General features: G+C 39.6%; 1 pseudogene; it reads left to right on the top strand.

Moving 5' to 3' along the window:
• The first annotated feature begins 249 nt into the window (after window positions 1-249).
• LOC120861562 lies at window positions 250-9,431 on the top strand (annotated as a pseudogene).
• Window positions 9,432-10,964: the final 1,533 nt, after the last annotated feature.

The raw sequence follows: 10,964 nt of genomic DNA, 5'->3' as shown, positions 1-10,964 counted from the left end.
AGAAGAGAGTGAAAATGCTGGCTTAAAATTCAACATTCATAAAATGAAGGTCATGGCAACCAGCCCCATCAATTCATGGCAAATAGATGGGGAAAAACTGGAAACAGTGGCAGATTTTATTTTGGGGGGCTCCAAAATCACTGCAGATGGTGACTGCAGCCATGAAATTTAAAATTAGTATTTTAAAAGATATGTGCTGCAGTTTGCAGGCCCTGGCCCTCTGTCCTCTCCCTATCTCCCTTTGCCAACATGGTTGTTCCCTGTGTGTCCTGCCCGCTAGCTGGCTCCTTCTGTCTCTTTCTTAGGGTTAGGATTAGCTTTGCCCCTAGTCAAGGCCTCTGGAAAGCCGCCCCTGCTGAGCTACAGACAAGTACCAGATGTCAGTTATCAAGGCTAAGAAGGGCTTCCTGGTGGCTCAGATGGTAAAGGATCTGCCTGAAATTTGGGAGACCCGGGTTCAATCCCTGGGTTGGGAAGATCCCCTGGAGGAGGGCATGGCAACACACTCCAGTATTCTTGCCTGGAGGATTTGCATAGACAGAGAAGCCTGGCGGGTTACAGTCCATGGGGTCACAAAGAGTCGGACATGACTGAGTGACTAAGCACAGCAAAGGCTAAGACACACTGCAGTTATAACAAGAAAAATATTGCAGCTTTAAGACGTGAAACTTACACAGCAGGTTTTAGAATTCAACATAGGAAAGAGACATTTAACTAACATGATGGGAAAAGATTCAGAAAGTTTTATGCAAGAGAATATTGACAGAGTGATTACTTACCTTTTCCCCGGGGTTTGAGAAGTGAGCTCAGCCAATAACGAAGCATCCTGAAGAGATTTTCCCAAAACAAAGAGCATCCAGTGAGGAGAAGATGGCTGCCCATTTCATTTTCTTTTTATACTGGCAAACAAGCATATTATTCAAGAATGCATGAGCCACACAGAAAGCTACTACACGTGAAGAAGAAAAAAAACAACCCAAACCAGTTGTGAGCTCAAGGTCTGTTTTCAGAAAAAACCAAAGACCCAATTGGCAGCAGATGACTGATTAAGGAAGAACTAGAAAAAATGTTAGTGGAAAAACGGTCAGATCAAGAATAAGCTCAGTCCATTTGGCTGCTGAAAAGATTATCAATGTGGTATTATCTGGTATTGATTTTCTCTTTCCCTGTGTTTTCTCTCTGTATTAGTTTCCTAGAGATGTTATAAGAGAGTATCACAAACTAGGTGGCTTAAAACAAGAATTTGTTCTCTTACAGTTCTGAAGGCTAGCAGTCCAAAATCAAGGTATTGGCAATATTAGCTTGCTTCTCCTGGAGGCTCTGAGGAAGGATCTGTTCTATGCCTCTCTCTCAGTGTTCGGTGGTTGCCAGTAATAGTTGGTACTGATTGGTTTGCAGCTGCATATTCCAATCTCATAGTAGACAGTTCTGACAAAATGTGATCCACTGGAAGACGGAATGGCAAACCACCCCAATATACTTTCCGTGGGAAAATCAGGAATCATATAAAAAGACAAAAAGATATGAAACCAAAAGATGAGTCCCCCCGGTCGGAAGGTATCTCATATGCTACTGGGGAAGAGAGGAGGACAACTACTAATAGCCCAGAAAGAACCAAGTGGCTGGGACAAAGCAAAAATGATGCTCACTTGTGGATAGGCCTAGTGATGAAAGTAAAAGCCAGTGCAAACAACTGTATTGCATAGGGACCTGGAATGTTAGGTCCACGAACCAAGGTAAATTGGATGTGGTCAAGCAGGAAACAGTAAGAATAAACATCGACATCTTAGAAATCGGTAAACTAAAATGGATGGGAATAGGAATTTAATTCAGATCACCATTATATCTACTACTGTGGGCAAGAATCCCATAGAAGAAATGGAGTAGCCCTGTTAATTGACAAAAGAGTTCAAAATGTAGTACTTGGGTGCAACCTCAAAAATGACAGAACGATCTCAGTTTGTTTCCGAGGTAAGCCATTCAACATCACAGTAATTTAAGTCTATGCCCCTACCAACAACGCTAAAGAAGCTGAAGTTGATCAGTTCTATGAAGACCTAGAAAAACTCTTAGAACTAACATAAAAAAAGAGTTCTACTCAACATTGGGGATTGGAATGCAAAAGTAGGAAGTCAAGAGATACCTGCAGTAATAGGCAAGTTCAGTCTTGGAGTACAAAATGAAGCAGGGCAAAGGCTAACTGAATTATGCCAAGAGAATGCATTGGTCATAGCAAACATCATTTTCAACAAAACAGGAGATGACTACACATGGATATCACCAAATGGTCAATACCAAAATCAAATTGATTACGTTCTTTTTAGTCAAAGATGAAGAAGCTATATATAGTCAGCAAAAACAAGATCTGGAGCTAACTGTAGCTTAGATCATTAGCTTCTAAATAGGAAAATTCAAGTTTAAACTAAAGAAATCGGACAAAACACTAGGCCATCCAGGTAGACTTAAATCAAATCCCCTATGAATATGCTTATTTAACTTATATACAAAGTATATCATGTGAAATGCTGGGCTGGATGAAGCACAAGCTGGAATTAAGATTGCCAGGAGAAATATCAATAACCTCAGATACACAGATGACACCACCCTTATGGCAGAAAGTGAAGAAGAACTAAAGAGCCTCTTGATGAAAGTGAGAGAGGAGAGTGAAAAAGCTGCTTTAAAACTCAACATTCAGAAAACTAAGATCATGGCATCTGGCCCCATCACTTCATGGCAAACAGATGGGGAAACAATGAAACAGTAACAAAATTTATTTTCTTGGGCTCCAAAATCACTGAAGATAGTGACTGCAGCCATGAAATTCAAAGACGTTTGCTCCATGAAAGAAAAGCTGTGATCAACCTAGACAGCATATTAAAAAGCAGAGACATCACTTTGCTGACAAAAGTCCATCCAGCCAAAGCTATGGTTTTTCCAGTAGTCATATATGGATGTGAGAGTTGGACTGTGAAGAAAGCTGAGCGTCGAAGAATTGATGCTTTTGAACTTGTGTTGGAGAAGACTCTTCAGAGTCCCTTGGACTGCAAGGAGGTCCAACCAGTCCATCCTAAAGGAAATGAGTCCTGAATATTCATGGGAAGGATTGATGCTGAAGCTGAAACTCCAATACTTTGGCCACCTGATTTGAAGAACTGACTCAAGGGAAAAGACTCTGATGCTGGGAAAGATTGAAGGCAGGAAGAGAAGGGGATGACAGAGGATGTGATGGTTGGATGCATCACCGACTTGATGAACATCAGTTTGAGCAAGCTTTGGGAGTTGGTGATGGACAGGGAAGCCTGGTGTGCTACAGTCCATGGGGTTGCAAACAGTCAGACATGACTGAGCAACTGAAATGAATGATGAATATGCAGTGGAGGTGATGAATAGATTCAAGTGATTAGATCTAGTAAACAGTGTGCCTGAATAACTGGACAGAGGTCTGTACTATTGTACAGGAGGCAGTGAACAAAACCATCCCAAAGAAAAAGAAAAGCAAGAAGGTAAAGTGGTTATCTGAGGAGGCTTTACAAATAGCTGAAGAAAGAAAAGCAAGGGAGAAAAAAAAAAAAGCAAGGGATAAAGGGAAAGGTACATCCAACTAAATGCAGAGTTCCAAAGAATAGCATAGAGAGACAAGAAGGCATTCTTCAATGAACAGTGTATAAGACTAGAAGAAAACAGCTGAAGGGGAAAGGCTAGAGATCTCTTCAAGAAAATTGGAAATATCAAGGGAACTTTTTTCCCCACAGATGGGCATAATAAAGAACAGAAATGGTAGAGACCTAGCAGATGAAGAAGAAATCAAGGAGAGATGGAAAGAATACATGAAAGAGCTGTACAAAAGAAGATCTTAATGAACTGGATAACTATGATGTGGTCAGTAACCCAGAGCCAGACATTCTGGAGTGTCAAGTCAAGTGGGTCTTAGGAAGCACTGCTGTCAGTAGAGTTAGTGGATGCGATGTAATTCCAATATGACTATTCAAAACCCGAAAAGATGATGCTATCAAAGTGTTGCACTCAATATGTCAGCAAACTGGAAGACCCAGCAGTGGCCACAGGACCAGAAAGGGTCAGTCCTCATTCCAATTCCCAAGAAGCGTACCACTAAAGAATGTTCAAAGTATTGGACAATTTTACTCATCTCCCATGCTAGTAAGGTCATGCTTAAAATCTTATATGCCAGGCTTCAGCATTATGCAAAGCAAGAACTTCCAGAGGTCCAAGCTGGATTTAGAAAAGGAAGAGGAACAAGAGATCAAATTGCCAACATTTGCTGGATCATAGAGAAAGCAAGGGAATTCCAGAAAAACATCTACCTTTGTTTCATTGACTATGATAAAGCCTTTGATACATGTGGATCTGAAAGAGATGGGAATACCAGACCATCTTACCTGTCTCCTGAGAAACCTGTATGCAGGTCAAGAAGCAACAGTTAGAACCCTGTATGGAACAACTGATTGGTTCAGGATTGAGAAAGGACTACAACAGGGCTGTTATCACCCTGTTTATTTAATCTATATGCTGAGCATATCATAAGAAATGTCAGGCTGCATGAGTTACAAGCTGGAATCAAGATAGGTGGGAGAAACATCAATAACCTCAGATAAACTTCTGCCACTCTAAAGGCAGAAAATGAAGAGGAACGAAAGAAACTCTTGGTGAGGGTGAAGGAAGAGAATGAAAAAACCAGCTTAAAACTAAATATTAAAAAAAAAAAAAAAAAAAAAACTAAGATCATGGCATCCGGCCCCATTACTTCAAAGCAAATGGAGGGGGGAAAGGTGGGAGGGGAGTAGTGACAAATTTCCTCTTCTTGGGCTCTAAAATCACTGCAGACAGTTACTGCAGCCATGAAATCAGAAGACAATCACCTCTTGGCAGGAAAGCTATGACAAACCCAGACAGTGTGTTGAAAAACAAAGACATTACTCTGCCGACAAAATGTCCGTATAGTCAAGGCTATTGTCTTCCCAGTGGTCATGTATGGTTGTGAGAGCTGGACTGTGAAGAAGGCAGAGTGCTAAAGAATTGATGCCTTTGAACTGTGATGCTGGAGAAGACTCCTTAAAGTCCCTTGGACAGCAAAGAGATCAAAGGGAAATCAAACCTGAATACTCATTGGAAGGACTAATGCTAAAGCTGAAGCTCCAGTATTTTGGTACCTGATGCAAATGACTGACTCATTGGAAAAGTCCCTGATTCTGGGAAAGACTGAGGAGGGCAGGAGAAGAGGGCATCAGAGGATGGCTGCATGCATCAGAGTATGCAATGGACATGAACTTGGGCAAACTTCGGGAGATAGTGAAGGACAGGGAGGCCTGGCATGCTACAATCCATGGGGTTGCCAAAGAGTTGGACACAACTAGGGAACTGAACAACAACAACATTCCCATCTTTGCCTCCATCTTCATAAGGTAATGTCCCCTCTTGTGTGTGTCTATGTCAAAATTTCCCTCTTCTTATATAAAGATACTGTCATTGGATTAGCACCCACTCTAATTCAATATGATCTTGCCTTAATTAGATCTGCAAAGTTTCTATTTCCAAATAAGGTCGTATTCACAGATTCTGGATGGACATGAATTTTGAGGGAACATTATTCAACCTAGTACTTTCCCTTACTTCCCAGCGCCCTGCTCTGGTGCCCTCAAATTCTGTTGCCTAATTCTTCAAGCCATTAAGACTACAGATTTCTATACAAGTATTAGTGGTGGCTCAGATGGTAAAGAATCTTCCTGCAATGCAAGAGACCTGGGTTTGGTCCTTGGGTTGGGAAGATCCCCTGGAGAAGGGAATGGCAAGCCACTCCAGTATTCTTGCCTGGAGAATCCCATGGACAGAGGAGCCTGGCGGGCTATAGTCCATGCGGTTGCAAAGAGTTGGACTTGACTGGGAGACTAACCCTTTCACTTTCTATGTCACTGAGTGGGCCTGGACTCAGGTAAAAAGCTACCAAAAAGAGAAACTCATAAGGCATATTCTCTTCTTCCAAATAGCATGTCCCTTCCAGATTTTGCCTGCTTTTATTTACTCTATAGTACCTTTGGTAATTGGGCCTTCTTAGGTGGCGCAATGGTAAAGAATCTGCCTGCCAGTGCAGGAGATGTGAGATGTGGGTTCGATCCCTGGATTTGTGGGTTCGATCCCTGGATTTGGGAAAATCCCCTACTGGCGGAAATGGCAACCCACAGAGTATTCATGCCTGGGAAAACCCATGAACAGAGGAGTGTGGCAGGCTACAGTCCGTGGGGTCTAAAAGAGTCAGACTTAACCAAGCACACATGTATGTACCTCTGGTAATTGCCTTTTTAAAGGTTTATAGTTACTCTTTAACTCTTTATACGCTTTAACTCTTCATAGTTACTCTGGTTTATAGTTACTCTCAATAGGAAGGTAAATCTTATAGGAACTGCTCAATCACAACTAGAGTAGACTCACCTGTTTTTCTAACATGTTTAATAGAAAAAAATTAAGAATTAACATTTAGTTTCATGTTAAATAATGTATATGAATTATGTTATAGTTTTTACTGCTATTTAATATCTTAAATATTTCTACTTTATCATTGTGATGCTGTTTTTCTCCATCAGAAAGCATGCACAGTGTCCAATGAATAAAACATTAATAATAACAGCATTTACTACTTAATGTTTCAATTACTCTTCTAAATGCCATATATATATGTTGTCTCAGTAAAACTTCATATCAACATACAACTTAGACAGTAGTTTTACAGAAGAATAATTCTCATTTTATAAACAAGGAAACTGAGGTTCCAGAGGTTACTCTGTACCTGTTCCATGGGTAGTATATGATGAATTGTAAGAGTTCATGCCTATAACCATTATGCAGTACTGCCTCCTAAAAGCACAAATTGTTATCTCTGGCACTAGTTTGGATCATTATTAACCCCAAAACTTCATTATTTATAAGGCTTCATTTGTCTAATTTTGCCTAATTTTTAATGTATGAAGTAAATAGGGAGTAAAGAGTAAATAAACATTGTAGATACGTGATTTTATTAAATGGAATAGTTTAATATCAGCATCAGTTTATTTCATTATTTTTAATTTTTCTAGTTTGTATGAGTGATATATCAGAAATACTTTAAGTACTAAAGCAAGCTTCAGAATTCTCAACTTACACATTTTTAAAATTTATCTACAAAGTAAGAACTATAGGAAAATTAGATTCAACCTAATTAGTGCATAATTTGCAAATGGTTGAATTATATTTTATATTATAATGTTGACTTTTGTCGTTAATAAAAATCTCTTTTTCCTCTCTCCTCTCTCTCTCCCCCCCCCTTTTTCTCTGTCTCATCTATTTGCTCTTATCATAAACATGATAAGCTGTTAAGACACGAACAAGTGTGTACTTAAGCAAAATAGTTATTTCCTTAACATGACTCAGCAAGGCACCCTAGAGATTAATACTGTTACTGATTTCACAGGTCTCTTGTGCATGTGAATTTCCATGAGAGTCTATTCAACTGGTGTGACTAAGAAGAAAGAACAATGTTCCTCTATACAAGGTGGGTTTTGCATTGTCCCACACATAGCCTGCTGATGGCCGTGGGATGGCAAAGTCATCTTCATTAGACGGAATTTAATAGTGAATCAAAGTTCTTGTGGAGAATAGACTGATCTAAACTTTAGCCTCCCTTGGGTCCTGCTGAAAGATTAGAGGGAAAGAGTAGGGCTTTAGTAAGTTGAATGTATCAGATTGTTTTTCACTAATAGTTCTCTTGTAAAACTCTGAAAACCACCCAGTTTAACCCTTAAAAAAAGGAGAAAGAAAGAGGAGTGGGATGGGGGAGGGAAAAAAACTCAAATAGTATACCACAGGCATTGATTTCATTGATTTCTGAGGCATGCTGTTATTCCTGTAGCAGTTTCCACAGTCTGGATTATGTACACATGACCAAAATTTGTCCATCAAAAGTAAACCAGTTTTCTTGCTCCATTTGATAGTCCATGCCAAACGCAGCAATACTAAGACTAATAGTTTATAAAATTTAATTGCCTTTCACTTTTGTTCTATGTTTGGAAATTCTAAGACAACCCAAAAGTGCAGTCCTTCAATAAAATCTTTTCAAAAATATTCTGAATCTGAAAAGAGTTAAGGGTGGAAGAAAGAGGAGGAGTGACACGGGTGAAATGTATCAACCACACCTGTACAGCAGGATTGGACATAGTTAACGAGGAAAAAGGAAGGAGAAACAAACGTGTTAGATGATCTTCAGTCTAAAGAAATCTCTGTTGGGCAACGGGGCATTTTGCTCCTTGCCTTTTATTCCAACTTCCTTTCAAACAATTTGTTAAGTGAAAAGAGAGATGATGGCAGCTCAGCATATCAAAGCTCAGTTATCAGTTGGCTTATTCTAGTATCTTTGGTCTTTTGTGGATGCCTTATGATGTGTTGTGTGGTAACACTGGAAAGTCAATCTTATACCAGTGATTGCCACATAAATGTTAAGGAGTCTGAAAAAAAAAAATCACAAAATAGAAATTGTTGAGCTCTCAGGTATAAAGTGGCACTGATAAGAATTAATGTATCCAAAAAGATTTGGGTAGGTTTCTTTTTCCTTTTGTGGGGGGAGGATGGGTGTGTGTGAAGAGGGACTGACTTATTTTTCAGTAGGGTGAGAAGGAATGTCTAAGAGAATGAAAAGGCATAATGGAAACTCTTTCATTATCAACTCTTTTAGAACTGGCTGTGAGCATGCTGTCCCAATTAATGACAAAACTGAATAAAAAAGCTCACTGTCATAACAAATAAATCTTTTTCCTTTCATGTAATATTTTATTTTTAAAATTCAGAGACACTCTTAAAAAAATAAACTGAACTTTAAAGTCAAAGTACACCTTTTGGGGGACAAATGTACTTTTGCTAAATCTATAATAGGAAGACTTTTAAAACCCTTGAAGGATAGTGTACTGACAGCAGGAGACACCTTCATAGGGATAGTGAAGAAAACTGAATGAAAGAAGGTATGATTTCAGAGCTCTGTGTAGGAGTATGGGAACCAGTAAGAGACAGTGACTCAGCCAGGGACAAGTCCCAGGAACCCATCACCAGTGGAAGGGTACTGGGCAAGCGGAAGAAGCAGCATTTCCAGACCAACTGAGAGCTCAGCCACGTGAGAGGGACACAGCCACTGGGCCAAAGGCAGAGAGAGGGAAGAAATACCTTGACCTTTCTCCTCCTGTCCACTTATCTCCTGCTGTGCTTGCAGAAGCCCGAATGAACTAAGTGGTGCTGTCTTCAGGATTAGACCTCTTTCACTCGCCCAGGGCACAGCTCAGAGCAGAGAGAGGAAGAAACTTGACAGTGGAGTTTACAGAGGCATGACCAATGGAGATATTGAAAGAGAAAAATCACTCGTTATCAAGAGCCAGGAGAGCCTGAATCATAGTCCTTAAAGCATGAGGAGTCAATTTCCTGTGACTAAGACTGTATTTCCGACTATAGCCTCAGTAATGATCTCTTAACTGTGATGGATCACAGGTTTAATGCAATCTTCTTTCAGAAAAAAGGAAAATGTTTTTAAAAGATAAGGTAAAAAGGAAAGGAAAAGGTACATGAGATTTTCTTTATGGACAACTTTATCCATAAAAATGACAAGTGTAATCTATTTTATTCTGGTTAACCATACTAATTCTTATTTTTATTTTTGTATAACTATATGAGTTATAAAGTCTTTATTTTTTTTGTAGCTGTATAAGATAGCATGACATATTTTCTTCAAAATCACTTTCATCTAGCCCTTAGAATGTTTTAACACTGGATAGCATAGTATATTGACTTTGGTCTACAGATTTTCTCTAAAAGGGAAGAAAACTGCAACAAAACCAGTGTTTAGATGAAGTGCTTCCTTAGGAGATCAAAAATATATCATGAATCATAACACTTCAGAGTTGAAAGGACTTTAAAAATTAGGTATAAAACTTTTATTTTACAAGTGAGGACAAAAGTCTAGAGGTAATTGTAGTTTTGCTATTATAATACAGTAATGGGTTTTAGCAATTAGGATCAGAACCCAGATTTCCTGACTCCTTATCTGGCTTTCCCATCTTCTCATGGTACGCACATGTGCTGTGTCGCTTCAGTCATATCTGACTCTTTGCAACCCTATGGACTGTAGCCCTCCAGGCTCCTCTGTCCACAGGATTCTCCAGGCAAGAATCCTGGAGTGGTTGCCATTCCCTCCTCCAGGGGATCTTCTAGACCCAGGGATCAAACCTGCATCTCATGTCTCCCGCATTGGCAGGTCGGTTCTTTACCACTAGCGCCACCTGGGAAGCCCCTCCCATGGTACAGCTCTCATTTATATTCTTATTATATAGTAGGGTCAATTTTATTTCAGGGAAACAATACATTCCTTCCTGAAACTGGCTGTACAAAAGTGCACCAAGAAGATGTACCTATCACGTTACTATTTCTCAACCAAGATATGAAGAGTCCATGCAGAGGAGAAATGATGTCCTTGTGGATTGCCAGAAGCTCTGAGAACTGCCTGGGCTCCTTATCTCCCCGAGGACCTCAGATCTATCATAAGCCCACTGGCCAATTGTGTACGCAAAGGTTCAAGCTCCCTCGGCCTCACATTTTCTTCAACAAACCCGGTTCATTATTTTGCAAGACCTATAAATGAAAGAATTTTATCTTGTGTGTTTTAACTCCATGAAAAAAAAAAAATTAGCAGGACTCAAAAGGAGTCTCCTAGATAAAAATCAATTCATTTGACTTTTGGTTCTGTCTTTTCACTTTCACACTCGTATTGCTTAATCTGATCATTTACTATTCCTGTTTCCTCTTTAATGTCTGCAATTTTTAACTATGTTGTCTTGCTTTATTATACTTCCCTGTAGTGAGCAATGATATATAAAAACAGGACCCAGCCTTTTAGGCAGGTGTGTTCTTGCTGTGTGCTGATAGATAGGTCACTGAAAGTC

The sequence above is a fragment of the Oryx dammah genome, unplaced genomic scaffold (assembly GCF_014754425.2).
Source record: "Oryx dammah isolate SB20612 unplaced genomic scaffold, SCBI_Odam_1.1 HiC_scaffold_3, whole genome shotgun sequence".
NCBI lineage: Eukaryota > Metazoa > Chordata > Mammalia > Artiodactyla > Bovidae > Oryx > Oryx dammah.
Note: the sequence above shows the minus strand (reverse complement) of the source record. Positions and strands in the feature narration are given on the sequence as shown.